The 18,298-nt window shown below is 42.8% G+C and overlaps 1 protein-coding gene across 4 annotated transcripts in view; it reads left to right on the top strand.

Annotated features, from left to right (window-relative positions):
- Window positions 1-18,298, top strand: part of SGCD (sarcoglycan delta) — a 532,111-nt gene that overhangs the window by 310,043 nt on the left and 203,770 nt on the right. For 2 of the 4 annotated variants that reach the window (XM_043520275.1, XM_038414952.2), the window contains exon 1: window positions 6,325-6,587. The exons of the other annotated variants lie outside the window; for them this stretch is intronic. The gene's annotated coding sequence lies outside the window, so the exon portion shown is untranslated. Of the gene's footprint in view, window positions 1-6,324; window positions 6,588-18,298 lie in introns of those variants that run through there. 4 annotated transcript variants of the gene reach the window in all.

Here is an 18,298-nt window from a genome sequence, read left to right as displayed (position 1 = left end):
CAGGGGATAGGTAAGGCTGGGATTGTCACATACGCCTTGTACACGGCAGGTTGCAGGGCTGCTACTCGCAGGTCAGGCTTCGTTACCAGATATGGACTGGTAACAGAGCTTCCTTCCTTGAGAGAGACACTGCATGTCAGGGAGGGTCTCAGAGCCCGGGCTCTATCCCAAGCCCAAACGTCCACCCTGCAGGTGTTAGCCCCATTGCCCAACCCAACTGACCAGGGCTCTGAGACTCAGTGCCGGGATTTTTTATCTCAGTGTAGAAGTACCCCAAGGTGCTTTAACACTAAGGTATGTTACACACAGCACCACACAGAGGCTGAATAGTATAATACAGTTTAGCATTCTGTTACAGGGATCTTATGTCAGGTGCATATCCAGATTCAGTGGGGCTGCCCATGTGCTTAAAGTGAAACGCATACTTGAATGCTTTGCTGGCTAGCAGAGGGCCAGAAAGGTCCGCATCCCCCCTCAGCACTGCTGGGAGAAGTCGTTTCACAGTGCCAGTATAACCTCCTTTCTTTTGTTTACTATCCCTGGCCAAAAGAGTTAACTTATCAGAGAGCTCATTATCTACATTACCTCTGAATTTAAAGAGACAGGGCTCCCGTCAATCCTAGACTTTTGTCCTGCATGAATTCATTTTTCAAGTATGAATAATTGTCACACATCTGTAACTAAGGTCCAAGCCTGCAACTGATTATGAACACATTAAAACTGAGATAAAATGTGTGAGAAATTACCCTTTCTCCTTATTCTCATATTTTGAAATAGTTAATGGGTTAATACTTATGAGTAGTCAGAGGATGGGAAAAAACTAGAGATTGCTGAATTATCTAATTCAGAATTTAAAAACGCTTTTTGCTGATTTCTTCCTCCACCTCAGGTGCCTACACACTGTAGCTCACCTGGCAGGTGCTTTCTTTCTGTTTTGTTGTGGTTTTTATATGAAAGTTTTTGAATGTCTCAGTGAGACATTGGAAATCTCACTCCTTGAAATTGTCATAGCACAAGAGCTGTGGGTATAGGGGCAAGGTGGTGGTGATGCTGGTATGCAACTAGGTATTAGCCATTAAGCTGAATTAATTGTGTATTTATATATCAATGGCATGTATTGAAGAACGTGGTTTCAGCTACCACTGGATAACACTGTGAGCCTGACTACAGGTCAAGCTTAAATGCAACAAACTTTAAGGAAAAGTTTCCTGTTTTACGAGTATTATGAACCTGTTGTGTTCTGGTTCCAGCCAGTTTTGTGCCTGATTTTGGCCTTACACTGAGGAACATCTTAATATACAAATGGTCCCATTGAAGCCAAAGATGCTGCTTGTGGAGCAAGGTGCTACCCAGTATGAATAAGGGTGGCATAAGCTTCCCCCCTGTTAGTAACGCACAGTATTGTGGACCTTACATGGATAACTTGAGTGCAGCAGCCAGAGCTTCTGTGAATTGCCTGGTGGAGAAGCTTTGCCATACAAAATGGAAATCCTGACGCATTTTGATCTCTGATTTCTAGGAAACTGGAGCTTTAATATTATTGATTGCAGAGATCTCCAATGTTCTTTGAGTCCTCCAAGCCCTGTCAGCACTGAGACATAATGGTAGGTATGTAGATAATTATGTCAATATAATCTCAAGTTTATACTTGCACAGTTCATAGAGCTTAGGTAGCATTGGAAGCAATACAAAGGACGGCTCAATAATTATAAACCTCAGTGCTTTTAAGCCACAGTACTGAGGCTTGAAAACATTTAAACATAATGTGTACAAATGAGAAGAGATGAAAACAACTCCGGCAAAATGGCTGAACTCCAAGGATCTTTCTATGTGTTTCTTGATGACAAAATAGTTAGACAGTAATGCAATTCACATTCAGGTTCCCTTAAGTACCAATGCAGTTTGTGTGATGCCTCACAGCTTTAATGTCAATATTTATACACTAGGCCTACTAATTACACCATTGCAAAAAAAAAAAAAAAAAGGCAATATTAATGCTGTCAACCCTCCATGTGTATACTTGCGATCATGCCATTAACACAGAAAATATGCTATAATTAGGAATTATGGTATGACAGACTGACAATGTTTAGGACTAACCTTACAAAATTAAGATAAGCTTTATGGAATTAAGTTAAATCTTATTGAATTAAGTTTAACACCTTTGGTGTCCATTATATTAAAAATGCAATTGCTTCCTTGTTATTATAGGATTATCTGTAATTTTTCTAGGGATTTGACTAATGTAAATGTTAGGAAGTTGCAAAAACTGGGACAATATGTGGGAAGTGAGTTTCTGAGGAGGTACTCGGAAGGCCTTTGGAAACTAAGCCTTGCGGAGAGACTCATTGTCTGCTAACTATGTACTCCTGGACACTTCAGATCAACGTTTCACCCGGGACTATATAAAGGGTGGACTAAACTTTTCATAGGTTTCAGAGTAGCAGCCGTGTTAGTCTGTATTCGCAAAAAGAAAAGGAGTACTTGTGGCACCTTAGAGACTAACAAATTTATTAGAGCATAAGCTTTCGTGAGCTACAGCTCACTTCATCGGATGCATTTGGTGGAAAAAACAGAGGAGAGATTTATATACACACACACAGAGAACATGAAACAATGGGTTTATCATACACACTGTAAGGAGAGTGATCACTTAAGATAAGCCATCACCAACAGCAGGGGGGGGAAGGAGGAAAACCTTTCATGGTGACAAGCTGGTAGGCTAATTCCAGCAGTTAACAAGAATATCAGAGGAACAGTGGGGGGTGGGGTGGGAGGGAGAAATACCATGGGGAAATAGTTTTACTTTGTGTAATGACTCATCCATTCCCAGTCTCTATTCAAGCCTAAATTAATTGTATCCAGTTTGCAAATTAATTCCAATTCAGCAGTCTCTCGTTGGAGTCTGTTTTTGAAGCTTTTTTGTTGAAGTATAGCCACTCTTAGGTCTGTGATCGAGTGACCAGAGAGATTGAAGTGTTCTCCAACTGGTTTTTGAATGTAATAATTCTTGAAGTGAAGAAACAGATTGACAGAGCCAGAAGAGTACCCAGAAGTCACCTACTACAGGACAGGCCCAACAAAGAAAATAACAGAACGCCACTAGCCATCACCTTCAGCCCCCAACTAAAACCTCTCCAACGCATCATCAAGGATCTACAACCTATCCTGAAGGACGAGCCATCGCTCTCTCAGATCTTGGGAGACAGACCAGTCCTTGCTTACAGACAGCCCCCCAATCTGAAGCAAACACTCACCAGCAACCACACACCACACAACAGAACTACTAACCCAGGAACCTATCCTTGCAACAAAGCCCGTTGCCAACTCTGTCCACATATCTATTCAGGGGATACCATCATAGGGCCTAATCACATCAGCCACACTATCAGAGGCTCGTTCACCTGCGCATCTACCAATGTGATATATGCCATCATGTGCCAGCAATGCCCCTCTGCCATGTACATTGGCCAAACTGGACAGTCTCTACGTAAAAGAATGAATGGACACAAATCAGACGTCAAGAATTATAACATTCAAAAACCTGTTGGAGAACACTTCAATCTCTCTGGTCACTCGATTACAGACCTAAGAGTGGCTATACTTCAACAAAAAAACTTCAAAAACAGACTCCAACGAGAGACTGCTGAATTGGAATTAATTTGCAAACTGGATACAATTAATTTAGGCTTGAATAGAGACTGGGAATGGATGAGTCATTACACAAAGTAAAACTATTTCCCCATGGTATTTCTCCCTCCCACCCCACCCCCCACTGTTCCTCTGATATTCTTGTTAACTGCTGGAATTAGCCTACCTGCTTGTCACCATGAAAGGTTTTCCTCCTTCCCCCCCCTGCTGTTGGTGATGGCTTATCTTAAGTGATCACTCTCCTTACAGTGTGTATGATAAACCCATTGTTTCATGTTCTCTGTGTGTGTGTATATAAATCTCTCCTCTGTTTTTTCCACCAAATGCATCCGATGAAGTGAGCTGTAGCTCACGAAAGCTTATGCTCTAATAAATGTGTTAGTCTCTCAGGTGCCACAAGTACTCCTTTTCTTTAAACTTTTCATATGTGTGCTAGTTCTCAACTGAGACTGTTATGAACTTATGACCACAAAAGACACCTCTTTGGGTGTAGGAAGGGGCTTGCCTGCCAGAGCCCATGCTGGAAACTGTTTGGGGGCAATTTCCAGTAATCTTGCGTGTAGATTATTTTATTGTTTTAATAAGTTTTTTCTGTAATGCCTATACCCTAAGAATAAATATACTGGCATAGGAAGTGCTATGTGGTAACTTATAACCACTGGCTATCATTCCGCTGTTAGTCTCTGAAGAGAAGGAACGAGAAGCCTGCTTAGGCAGCCTGTTTTGCTGGGAAAATCACGGTATAGTTGAGGAACTGTCCAGTCTAGAGATACCCTGATCAGGAGGGAGTGCGAAGCCTGTCTCTATAAGAACATAAAAATGGCCCTACTGGGTCAGACCAAAGGTCAACCTCGCCCAGTGTCCTGTCTTCCAACAGTGGCCAATGCCAGGTGCCCCAGAAGGAATGAACAGACCAGGTAATCATCAAATGATCCATCCCATCGCCCACTCCCAGCTTCTGGCAAACAGAGGCTAGGGACACTATCCCTGCCCATCCTGGCTATTAGCCATTGATGGACCCATCCTCCATGAACTTATCTAGTTCTTTTTTGAATCCTGTTATAGTCTTGGCCTTTACAACATCCTCTGGCAAGGTGTTGTGTGGAAAAAAATACTTCCTTTTGTTTGTTTTAAACCTGCTACCTATTAATTTCATTTGGTGTCCCTTAGTCCTTGTGTTATGAGAAGGAGTAAATAACACTTCCTTATTTACTGTTATATCAATATCCTCATTTAATACGAGGCACTCTAGTTCACCCATCTTATTATTTAGACTTCTAGCATTTGTAAATAAGCACTTCAAAAACTTGTCACTTTTTAGCTGTCTGCCGTTACATGATGTAATTGAATGGGACTTTTTTCATTTGGTTGTTTCTCATCAGATACTACCTGTATTTTATCATCATCTGTTCTCTCCTCTTTACTAGGACCTAGAGAATCTCCATTAATAGATCCTCCCCCCCACCCCACCCCACCCCTGCAAGGAATGCCTCTGTCCAAACCAGGTGGTACTCTGCATCTGTGTGCTTTCCCTCAGCCCTTAGTTTAAAAACTGTGGACCTGATCTGAAGCCCACTAAAGTCAGTGGACTTACCATTGACTGCAATGGGCGTTGGATCAGACCATATACAAGCCTCTCACTTACAAGGTTTGTATACTTTTGACTCTTGACTGTGTTTATGTCTCATATAAACACTCCCACTGAACTATGCGCCTCAGTAACTCACAGAAAAGAATAAACTGATGAAACTGGTCTACATGGTTTAGAAAGAGAACGTGAAGGGAAAAAATATTACTCTCGCTCTTTAAACTATCTCTTTTCTGTATTGTTACCTTGACAACTCTGCTGCTGTTGTTCGTCTTTGGTGGGGCTTAACTGTGGTGAAAGAGGGGGACATCCATGTATGTTTCCACATCTACCCAAGCTGCCTTCACAGGCACGTGTCAATTACAGGGCATCTAAAGCAACCCAAAACCCTTTCATTATGTTGACCTATGGTGTCATCTGGAAATTATTACAGATACTAAGAAGTGGGACCCATTTTGATTAAAGGTACAACATTATGTCTTTTTGTTTAAGCCAAGATCACAGTAATGTTAATTTCCTGGAAGAAGAGATCCAAAGTGCTTTAAATATTTTTTAGGGTTTAGCACAGCTAAAGGAATGAAAGTGCTTGAAAAATAATTGTATTATTTTTGGCATAAGCAGCTACAGGAGTGTATGTCAAGATTAGGGCACAGCTCTGATGTGCTGAGCTGAATCTAGAGAGGATAAAAATATCTTTTCTTTTCTTGCAATTGAAATTTCACGAGAGGCAGAGGCAAAGGTAAGGGGAATGTGGTGGAGAACTGAAATTTGAATCACTATCTTTCTTTGCTTTTATTAGTGCTGGGAAAGCTGCCTGCTAACCTAGGTCAGCCCAAGACCATTGATACTGGCAAAATGTTAAGAAACAGTAGAGATATTAGCTGCAAAACCTACCACTCTCAAGAAAAGTTGTTGCAGAAAATGACTCTAACATTCAAATTTGTTGCCAAAATGGCTTGCTTTATAGTTGCACACAAAAGACATGCATTACCCCCAGGCTCAATGCAGAGGTGTGTCGGGGGGAAGGGTTCTTGAATGCAAAACACATGTGTTTTCAATTGATATCTGGAGCCAGACCAGTAGCTGTAACTTGGCCTGACAAAGCCTCATTGAAGTACAGGCCGAGTGTAGTTTCAAAGCAGTTAGAAAAAGAACGGGAATGCTGTTCAGGAAATTCTTCAGGCATGGGCAGGGACTTGGCTACAATTCTGCTGTTGGAAAATCTGACAGGGGCAGCTTCTGAACACAGGATAGGCCTCGTGCTGTTCTGAAAGCAACAGTGCATCTTCTTGTGTAACCCCAGCACACGCCACGATTGTATATTTTGCATCTGTCGACTGAAAGAGAGGTAAGAGGGATATTGTTCGTTCTCTGTACAATTGGTTTGATTTGCTGTTCTTTTGTTCTGGTGCAGGAGAAGCTGTTTCCTTTCAGCAAATGGTTTAGAGAGGAAGAATTTGGGAATATGCGATTGTGGCACATTTGCTAAAGAATCCCACTAGTTTTGAGTGGGGTGTCAGTTTCTTTCTAACTTTTCGTTCACGCTCATCCTGCAGGCAATTCAACTCTTGCCTCTGCTTGTGCAGAGATTTTCAGACACACTGACCAAAAGATTCCCAACTTTTGTTTTCCTAAGGCAAGTCTGAGTGCAGCCAAAGAGCATTTTAAGGGTATCAGCATGTGTCTGTGTAACAAAAAGACAAGACAAAAAGTACTGTAGTCCAAATGCAATCAGTGGATATTATACACAGCACATTGTCTGCAATGGTAATAAATGCATATGTAAAGTAGCATTTTTTATGGGCTTGGGGGGGGTGTAGGGATTGGCTATTGCTAAGTGTTCCTGTTATGGATTCACCAAATAATATATCTAGATTGTTAGAACAGGAGGTAATCCTATGCCAGTCATCACTTTATGATTTTTCAGCAATGTTTTTCTCTTTTCCAATATTTGCTTCTGTATTTGGTAGAGCACCAGCCAAATAAAGCACACTAGAGAACACAAAACCCAATCTAGGAGATCAGAACTAAAGACTTTAATTTAACTTGTGTTTCTGTTCTAGCTGCACACTTTCTTAGGATTAAGCTTCTTTCTAAGAATAACTAAGACACATTCATGACAAATAATTTCCCTGTTTAGTAGACTGCCAGATTTGTGTTTTACTCCCCTCTCCATTGCAGCATTAAAGCCAGAGGCTTTCCTCTGCTGTGATAGCATCTCCTTCTATGCAGTGTTTGTGTCTGGAAGTTAGGGTACGGCATGTTTTCCAGGGCCGATGAATGTCAGAAGGGCATGCTCTTTTCTAGCTTCAGCCTGCGTCGCCTCAGACACTCTTCAAGCTGATGTCTGATGTGCTGAGGAAGCTTTATAGCCATGCTAGGTAGTAGGATTAAAAAGAGAGGGTAAGATTGCACTGCATTACCAAAAGGGATGGGGCAAACGCGGGGCTGAGTCAACTGCAGTTCAGGAATATAGACCCAGAGCCTGATTTTCCTGTTGGCCAGCAGGACCCAACATACAGTAGCCGAGTGGCCTCTCCCTTCGGTGACCCACGGCATTCTGAATGATGAAATGAGGTTGATCACCAAAGCTGATCAAGCCCAGCATGGGATTGACCGGAGCCTCGCTCTGTGTTGCCAATGAAGGACTGCTTTGTAGGCTGAGCCAGAACAAGGCTAAATAGTCAGGAACCCATGGGTAGACACGGTGTAAAGTAGATAGCAGATTTGTTCTTTGAATGAATTAATTACTGGCCAAATTTTGGGCAGCTTTGGGGGGTGCATTACACCATGAAAGAGCCAGTCTAACAGAGCACAGAGAGGCAACCAACACACCCATGTACTCCCTAGCTTCAGAACTGGGGAGAGGGGGGATTTATGGGGGAGGTGTGGCAGCTTCCTCATTGGCTGTATTGGCTGCTGCTTCTTCCTTTGCTGGAGGCTGTCTGCAGACTCAGGCAGACGTCAGTGCATAGGTTATGTCCAGGTAACGTGTTCAAGATTTCCTTTGCAACCAGGAGGGCCTGAAACATATTCTTTTAAACTGAAATTCCTGCAGCATCTGAGGATAAAATACTGCATTTGCTGGAGAAGGTGACAACCCAAGATAGAAGAAAATGCAGCATCCTGTAGCTGCATTAGCAACAGCTGTGTCCAACATGGATTCTGGAGTAGCAGCTGGAGAGAAAAGATTCATGTGGCCTTGTTCAGATTTTCATTTGGTCCATCAGCAGAGAGACATTGGTTTAAAACAAAGGCTTGTGCACTTCACTGAGCAAGATGAGCACATTTTTTACAGGGTCACCTGTAGTTACTATGGAAATTACATTAGCACTCAAGATTATAGAATAAGATGGCTGGAAGGGAGGAGGTGCTGGATTCTAGAGACTATCAAGAGATGAATTTGTGTTAAGTGAGTCCATTTACATCAAGAGTTTTCAAAACAGAGCTTGGGGGATTTGAAAATTTTTGATCTATCAACAAATATTCCTGTTCCGAATTGGGACAGAGTTGAAATCTTGGAATTTCTGAAAACAGAACCTCACTCCCCCACCATCCTTCCCCCCCCCCCCCAAAAAAACCCTGGTTTGGGTCATTCAAAAAGTTTCTTTTGATAATTTAGGTTGTTTTGATTTTGACCATTTTCATTTTTAAAAACTTTTTTAAAATTCTAATATGCTTAGTTTTTGAACCAAAAAGTTATTTTGAACAGACAGTTAGTATTCTTCATTCTGAAAATTTCAAAATGTTCTGTTTTGACAATTTCAAATGTTTTAAAATGTTTTTTTTTTCTGAGTCGACACATTAATCAAAACTGTGACCTCCCATGAAAAGTTTCGGTTTTGACAAATTGGTATATTTTGACCAAAAAAAAAAAAAGTTGTGACAAAATATTCCTGACCAGTTTTATTTCAGAGGATTGTGGAGGAAGAGAGAGATTAGTGCACAAAGTAGATCAGTAATTATGTTTTCTGACTGTGGAGACAGAACAGATTAGTGATATCCTTACACTTGCCAGAATCAGGATGGGTATTTTAAAGAGCATAATGTCCTTTGTTCACAGTGAAACTCACCAATAAGGGTTACTGAAAAAGAAATAAAAGGTTCCCATAAGAATCAGTTGTTCCCCCCAAACCACTCCATGCACCTCACAGTTATGAATACAAGCAGATATGCAATGAGCAGAGAATGAACTAGACAGTGTTGTAGAAAACAGATATAGGAGTAAAATATCTTGGGATATATTTCACTCTTGTATCTGCTTCTCGTTGTTCAAGCTGTGCTAGGCAAGGTGGAGGCTGGAATTTATTGCTGCTTTCTAGATTCTTCATGGAGGAGGCTTGTACTATGGTTTATCCCAGGTATAAATAATGCATATTAATTGGAATGGGTTTTTAAGTGGTTCTGGCTAATGATACTAATGGGTTAATGCTCTGAGGGGAGGGGAGCAGGTGAGAGGGAGAATGCTTCATGGCTAGAGGGATACCATTGATAGAGAAAGTATGGTTTCTTGGTAGTTCAAAACTGCATTGTCTGAGCCAAATTCTGTTCTCAGCTGTGCGTAGGAAATTCACATTGCTTTGCAAACCATGGTGATGAGCACTATATAAAAGCCTAGACAGTGTTACATGCATATATTGAGGACAGAATTTGGCTTTAATGCCGCCGAATAGAACCTTTGGGGACAAGTGAAAACAGCAACATTATGGCAGAGTGTTTTAATGTAAAGTACAAAAGAGGTCTTTATTGCACTCATAATAATGTTGGAGGTCCAAGTGCTTTGATGGAATATCTTTTGCCAGTGCATAGTTCTGTTGTGGCGAATGTACCAAATTCATCCGTTTAACTTCTTTGAGCAGCTTTGCTGGAATTACACCTGAGAGGCATTTGATTGAGAGTGTTTGGAACTGTATTTTTTTGTCTGTGTGAAAATCCATGAAAGGTTTGTGGGGGAAAAAGAGAACAGCTTTGAAACTGCTCTGTTGTGACTCATCCCATGCTCACTGCTTTTCTTGGGGCACCTGTTTCATTCACAAAGAGTGAAGCTGAATGCAGGTTAGGATGAACAAGTGGAACTTTATTAAACCCTGTGCATGGCTCCTTCCCTGTGGCTGAGTTGCTTCCAGAGTCACTCCCCACATTTCCTATTCTGCTGGTATCCCTTGATAACAGTCACTCCAGCAAACACGGGCCCTCTGACTCCATTTTCATTGATCATGGTACAGCACTTGCAGCTGTAGGAAATTAACTAAACCTGCACATTTATACAGTTTGCATTATGGCAGGTATCACCTGGAGAAAACAAGAAGGAAGTAGTTGTGTATAGGAATGTAACCACGTGCTTTCACACAGGTAAGGAATGTGGTTTGATGCCATAGTTTGCTCCCTGTGCAAGTTGCTTAAGACTTTGTTAGGTCAGACAATAAACTTCTCCGACCATAAGACACACATACCTGGATGAGTCAGTGTGTTTGAATGCAGCAGTGGCATAAAGGGGAAGGAGTGGAGGTCCTGTTTTCATACAATGCATGACTGACCTGTGGAACTCACTGCCACAAGATATCAAAGCAAGATTTAAAAAAAAGGATTAGATGTTTATATTGGTGCTGTGGGTGTTTGTCCCTGCTTGCTATATGGTTTGGAAATGGTGGATCATAGAGAGATGGAAGAAAAGAAGATACAGGTAGTAGCAAATATTGGGGTGACTGGCAGGCAAGTGGAGGTTAAACAGAGTATGCATGGGAGAAATTAGAGGGAAGATGAACTTGGGATTCTCAGTAATAGACTGGAGAACACACATTTAAGGTGAGTTGAACATTTGATAAAAATGAGAGAAGAATGGCCAGCAAAGAAAGCATGGGAGGAAAAGGATCAAAAGAAAGGACATAGAAGACTGAAAAAAGAACAGGAGTACGTGTGGCACCTTAGAGACTAACAAATTTATTTAAGCATACGTGGGCTACAGACCACTTCATCAGTCTTCATAGAAGACTGAGGATATGTTGGAAAGGCTCTACCAAGAGAAGTTTGAAGAGAAAAAGACGGGAACTCCAAGACCTATAAACCAGGGCCATGGGCAGGAAAGAGTGGCAAAGAATCATGGGCAGCTCTGACCCCGTGTAAATGGGAAAAGGAATCGAGAAGTGAAAAAAAGTGATTATACATTTGTATAGATAATGAGAACATCCATAGTTACATAAAACAGGTTGAGCTATAAAAGAGGTATAAATCCTCATGCTTCAGGATATAAACCCGCCATTAGTTGTCTGGGGTTAGAAAGGAACTTCCTTTATGGCCATTTATGCAATAATTATCTATTATGGGGATTTTTCCACCTTCCTCTGATAATGGTCTTTGGGATAGCAGTTCCCTTGTCTCTGTGCCCAAGCCCATTCTGTAAATCAGTAGAACTGCTGCAGATTAGAATTTAAAAGATCCTTGATCAGTCCACTAACTCATGCAAACTCAGGCAAATACATAAATATCCTGCAAAAGTATTGAGCCAGTTTTGTAGCTCCAGCCTCTGATTCATATGCATTTGTTTTGTGCAAACAAACAACAACAACGTGTAAGCTCAAGTGGCTGTTTTGCCCACTTCGATCATCACAGGGAAATTGCAGGGACAAATGCTGCCTCTCTCAAATCCCATGGAGTTCCAGATCAGGAGCCCTTCCTGCAAATGAGTGTGGAAGTGCACTTCTGGGGCACTGCTTAGAGGTATAAGATGGTCAGCACCTTTTATCACAGACTTCTTGTGACAGGTTCCCCCCGGGGTGCCACTTGCGACTGAAATACCACTGATCCCACCTGTCCCACCAGCCTGGGTTCCCGTTACTCTGTGCTACTATGACAGACTCTGAAGCCCCTTCCAGCACCACACAAAGGTAGAGGCACACCCAGCTTCAGCTGTATTCACACAGATGCTGAGATCAGCTCTGCCTGGAAGAGCTCAGCGAAGGAATTGCCCAGCACTCAAGTGCACTCCCCCTCTGGAGAGTAAACCCAAAATTGTATTGTCTTGCGTTGTGGAGAGAGATATGTATAGCTCCCCCCACCCCCAGTTATGAATTACACAAACTGGGTTTAAAACAAAAACAAGTTTATTAAGTACAAGACGTAGATTTTAAGTGATTATAAGGGATAGCCAACTGATCAAAACAGATCCCCTTTGTAGATCAAGAAAAACCGCAAACTGAGCTTAACACACTAGATAGGTAGGATATAAATTAGCAAATTCTTACCCTGAGTGATAAACAGGCTGGCAGATTTTTAAGGCACAAGTTGCCTTGGCTTTCCCAGGTTTTCATGCACAGGATAAAGATCCTTCTAGCCTGGGACCATCACTTCCCACAGTTCAGTCTTTGTTCCTCAGGTGTTTCCAGGTGTGGTGTTGTAGAGAGAGTGAGGCCCCCCCCATGATGTAATTCCCCCCCTTTTATATCTTCTTCACACTTGCTGGAAAACTCTTTTGCTGGGACCTGCGTCAAACAGTCCCCATTGTGCAGTGCTATCTCGGAGATGTTTCTTTTGAACACAGTTCCTGCGGTAATCCTTGTGCTTGTTCTTTTCCTCAATGAGTTTTACCTGAAAGGCTGCTTGTGGGTGTTTTCAACCTCACAACAGGTTTCAGTAACACACACAGAGCCAAACTTCATAACTCCACATACGACGATAACACACACAATCCAATGAGATATTAATGTCTGGCACATCACCAGGTATATTTTGTATAAGGCATATCCTAATTACATGACAATGGTGAAGATTGGGGTGTCAGGGTGTCACACTCCTCTAGCTCAGTGGTTCTCAACCAGGGGTACATGGAATATGCAGAGACCTTCCAGGGGCAACATCAACTCATCTAGATATTTGCCTAGTTTTACAACAGGCTACATAAAAAATACTAGCAAAGTCAGTACAAACTAAAATTTCATACAATGATTTGTTTATACTGCGCTGTATACTATACAGTGAAATGGAAGTACAATATTTATATTCCAATTGATTTATTTTATAATTACATGGTAAAGATGAGAACGTACGCAATTTTTCAGTCCTAGTTGGCTGTGACGCTTTTGTATTTTTATGTCTGATTTTGTAAGCAAGTCGTTTTTTAAATCGGAATGCATCCGATGAAGTGAGCTGTAGCTCACGAAAGCTTATGCTCAAATAAATTTGTTAGTCTCTAAGGTGCCACAAGTACTCCTTTTCTTTTTTGCGAATACAGACTAACACGGTTGCTACTCTGAAACTGGATAACTTAAGCAATCTTTGCAGACAGCTCTGTGGAGATTGTATAGTCCCTTCTGGATCCATCCCATATATGGACACAAAATAATGTAACACTTATTTGGCAGTGTTTAACTGACGCCCATTTTGGGCTTAAACCCCGAGCAGTCTAGTTAGGCCCGTGTTGTAGAATGATGTTAGTATAGTAAATTAAAGCTTCAGCTGGGGTCTGACTGCATTGGGTGAGAAGAGAAACTGCTTCTGCCTCAGTTCTTCACTTCAGCAAGCGGCTCTTTGCAGCTCTGAACAGATGAGTGGGTCAGTATCGGAGCAGGTCGTTTCCAAGAACGCTGGTGAGATTGCAGTGACAAAAGATGCAGGCCTCCCAATGGAGGCAGAACTCCCCTGCCCTCAGTGTATTTCCTTTCAGTTTGAAATCATTTTGGTGCAAAACATTAATCATTTAGGCACGGATAAAAGAAACCCCCACCCTGGGCACAGGAATGGCATTGATTCCTCCTCTTGGGGCTCACTCCATTCTGAGCCCCGATTTAGCTAACTCAGCTTTTCCCGCCTGTAAATCTGCAGGAAATCTGATGACACTGGGGTTTCCAGCGGAAATGTGAGTTTATTAGATTTTTTTTTTAAAATCCTTCCCTGTAAAGATAAAACAACTCCTGGTCAATAAATTGACAATGTAGATACTGCAGCCAGAGTAAGACTAGCTCCAGCTGCATGAAACAGGAAATCAGCAATCTGCTATTTCCACCCAAGCGGGGCTTGATAAAAGCGAGAAGGCGCATGTGAGACTGTAACTAAAGAGACATGGTGTGATTTATAGAAAGTGGTTTCTATTTGTTTTTTTATTTGAGATCCCTTTCGGCCGAGTCTACCTTCGGCAATCCTCAGCCCATAACAACTGTTACAAAGGCCTCAGCAGATACCAAGGCCTTGCTGCAAAAAGTTGCAGGGAGCAATCTGTGTGGAACTCTCCCAGGGGCCTTTAAAGGTATGTCTATCCCCTGCTCTTGTGTGCATCCTCTCGCTAGCTCTCAGCGAGCCAGCACAAGTAGAAATAGAGGTGAGAGCTGATGCGAGTATGCATACATGAGCTGCAGGATCACACCCCTAGCTTGTAGTGTAGACTTAGCCTGAGAAGTAAATAAAGCTGTCTCATTGTGGGTCTGATCTTCAGCCCATTAAGTCAGTGGAAAAGCTCCCATGGCTTCAATGGACTTTAGATCAGGCCCTATTTGAGGTATATAATCTGGTATAAGGAGTCTCTAGGGTATACCGCTAATATTGGGGGTAAGGCTGTCTGAGGCAAAACCGAAAAGTTGTAAAGAGCAACCACTGCAGTTCTGTATTTTGAGCAGGGTTGTAAATGTGGCAATGATTGTCTGATACGCCACACAAGTGTCTTGAAACCCAATGTGTGGAAAGGTGGGGCACTTTAATGCTGCCTTTTTCAATGGGTATGTTACTTCTGTATTTTTACCACTTCTGTTAGAATATTAATTTTTCACATGCTAACGTACAGTCAAACACTAGGCATGTCTATCCTTTCTCGAAACAAAAACCAAAAAAACCCTAAAAGCTCAACAAATAACCCCTCCTCCAAATTTTCCTTTACAAATCAGTATTATGTATTTATAAGGAAGAATCCTTGCAAAATAAAACTCTCTTTCCAGATAATACTGTCTCTTGTGGTGCTTAGCTTTCTGCTTCATGTTTAAGTTGGGAGAAATTGCCAAGATGTAAACTATAACTAGCATATTTTTCTCTCCCACATAGAGTTAGAATATTGATAGCAGATGCCTTTTGCTGTTTTTGTAGTTGCCTTGCAAAGCTTTTCATTCTACTCATTTGTTAATATCCCTCAGCACTGTAAGTCCATCAGTATTTCTTTTCCTCTAGATAATGGACAATCTGAGCATTTTATTTTGTTGTCAGTGCAGTACATTCCTTCTGTGTGAATCCTGTGTTATGCTCTTGTTATAAATGTAGGGTTGGTTAGTACTTCAGTGGCACATACATGCTGCAGTACTGTACATGATACATCACTGTTTAGAAGAGAGCTGCACAAAAGGTTTGATGTGAACCACAGAAACACTCAAAATCAGCCTGTTCCTGTTGCTATGTGCTGTTCCCATAGAAATCTTTTGGTGTCTGCACATTTACCTAAGTTGGACGTGACATCTTCCCCACTCTCTGAATCAAAGCAAAAAAAAAAAAAGAGGAAACTTTTTTGCAATGTACAGAGAGTTTGGAGCTGGATTGAAGTCAAGTGTTGAAGTCATATGGTACTTGTATTTGGTTCATTGACTGGCTGAGCCTGCAGCATGATTCGATGGGTTAGAGAGACAGTTGTGTTTCCAAGGGCGAGAGAGTTGCATTTAGTGTGTGCTTTCCAGGATACGCTGTTTAGGGTTCCTAACTTTCTATTCTCACAAATCCGAACACCCTTGCCCTGCCCCCTGCCCTGTCCCTCTGCCGAGGCCCCGCCCATGCCCCGTCCCTTCTCCAAGGCCCTGCCCCCCACTCACTCCATCCCCCCTCCCTTTGTCGCTCGCTCTCCTCACCCTTCCTCAGTTGCTCATTTTCACCAGGCTGGCTCAGGGAGTGGGAGTGCGGGAGGGGGTGAGGGGTCTAGCTGGGGGTGCGGCCTCTGAAGTGGGGCCAGGGATGAGGGGCTTGGGGTGCAGGAGGGGGCTCCGGGCTCTGGGGTGGAGCCGACGGGTTCGGAGTATGGGGGGGCTCTGGGCTCAGGCAGGGGGTTGGGGTGTCAGAGGAGGTATGGGCTCTGGGCTAGAGGTGCAGGTTCCAGGGTGGGGCCAGAAATGAGTGGCGGGGGGGAGGGCTCTGATATGGGGCTGGGGATGAGGGGTTTGGGGTGCAAGAGGGGGCTCCTCACTATATTTAAGTGTATTTTTGCAAGGGAAATCACAGACCCTTTGTCTCTGGGTTTATCTACCTTCTAGAGACATAGATTCCAGCTTCTGGATTGCTCTTAGATATCACTGCCTGGGAATGGCTATTTTTACTGACTGACATTTCTGCACCTCACATGATTCTAGGTTTAGTTTTGCAAGGAAATACAGTCCCTCGTGTCTGAAAGATAGTAAACTAAATCTTGCCGCTGAACAGGGCTCAAAGTAGGCGGAGGAGATTATACTGTGTTGCCTGGTTGAGTCTTGTGAGAGTTGGTGTTTTATAAAGTCCCACCTCCTGGAGCCATGTTATTACTTGAGAATCAGCTCTCATTGGTGTTTTTTTTAAGCAAATGTCTAGCCCTCCAGGTTGTGGAGAAAAGTTTGAAAATGTGACCCAAGTGTACTCTCAGCTTAAAAACTAGAAGGCAAATAAACACACACACCTCCCCGCCAACATTTATTATTTTCAAAATCTTGTGATTTTTAAACCAATCTGACATTTTTGGGGGCCTGACTCATGAATTTTGAATGCCTGAGTTGGCAGTACAGACGCTAAGCCACCTTACCAGAGCCAGGGGCTGAACCTGTCATTGGTATGAGTTGGAGGGGTACAAAATGGATGGGTATAGTGACTCGGAGCCTAGGTGTGAGGTGTAATGAAGGAGGAGGGAAAGCCTGCTGATCCCTCACTCTGTGAATGAAAAGCTACTATTTAGCCATCCTGTTTCCCATCCCAGGATGCACACGATACCAAAAGTTGGCACAAAGGCCAGAGAGTGTCAGCGATTCCTAAACTAGACCCTTTCAGACTCCCTTCTAGAATTGCCATCACCTGTGTCCTGGGCTGTGGTGGATAGCACAAAATGGCCAAATAGCTCCAGCATTAGAGCAATGAGTTGTTCCGTTGCCAAAGATGCAACATGAACTTCAGCCCTGAAGCAAATGGAGTTATACAAAGGAGGAATTTGCCCCCCAGGGACTCACGGTGGGCTCTGCACCGCTACCTCCCGAGGACTGTGCCTTAATAACACAATCTGGCCCTGGGAATACAAAAGCTCTCAGCCAAAGCTCCTCCTAAAAGCCAGCAAATACCTAATAGTGGTAATAAAGATGTTGCTACCAAATGACTTCTCATTTCCATTAGGTTTTTGTTCTCACCATCTTGTATGGAGGAGGACTTAGGTCACTTCATCTTCTGTTGCACCTTTTGTAATTCATGTAAAACAAAGACTGACGGAAGATGTAGCGAGCAAGGAGGCAGTGACCGTGAGTCTGTAGCTCCAGAGAGCTCCTGGTATCCTCTTAGTCTGTCTCTAGCAGGCTAATTGCAAAACATTCAGCCAGCGATTTGGTGTTAGGAATTTTCAGTTATCCAGGGATGGTTTAGATAATTCTTAGTCTTGCTTCAGTGCAGGGGAATGGACCAGTTGAGGTCCCTTCCATTCTGACATTTCCATGATTCTGTGGTCTTCAGCGTGTGCCTGCAGGCCTGCAAACATAAGAAGCAGTTCCCTGGGGAAATCCTATGAAATGGTTACAAAACAAGTCAGGAAACTTTTGTCCAGCAGTAGTTTAGTTCAGCAGGCAGTGCTCCCACCGTGGTTAGGACATTAAGGGCCAGATTGTGACAACCGTTATATTGGGTGTACAGGGGAGAAGGGGTGTACAAGGAGCGTGCGTGCACACACTCACGTGCATTCTCTTACACCTGAAGGGCTCTTGCTAGCACCTCCTAAAGCAACAATCCTTGTGCAACCTCCATGATTTGGAAGAGCGGAGGTTGCTCCTTCTTCTCTTGGGAGCAAGATGCCAGAAAGAAGGTGCAAAGGGGCACAGGAAGCCAGCATGTTGGAGCTGGCAATGGCTAATGCAACATTGCCCACCCTCTCTGTGCCCA

This window comes from Dermochelys coriacea, chromosome 8, assembly GCF_009764565.3.
Source record: "Dermochelys coriacea isolate rDerCor1 chromosome 8, rDerCor1.pri.v4, whole genome shotgun sequence".
Classification (NCBI taxonomy): Eukaryota; Metazoa; Chordata; order Testudines; family Dermochelyidae; genus Dermochelys; species Dermochelys coriacea.
The sequence above is the reverse complement of the archived record's forward strand: the minus strand, read 5'-3'. Positions and strand labels throughout refer to the sequence as shown.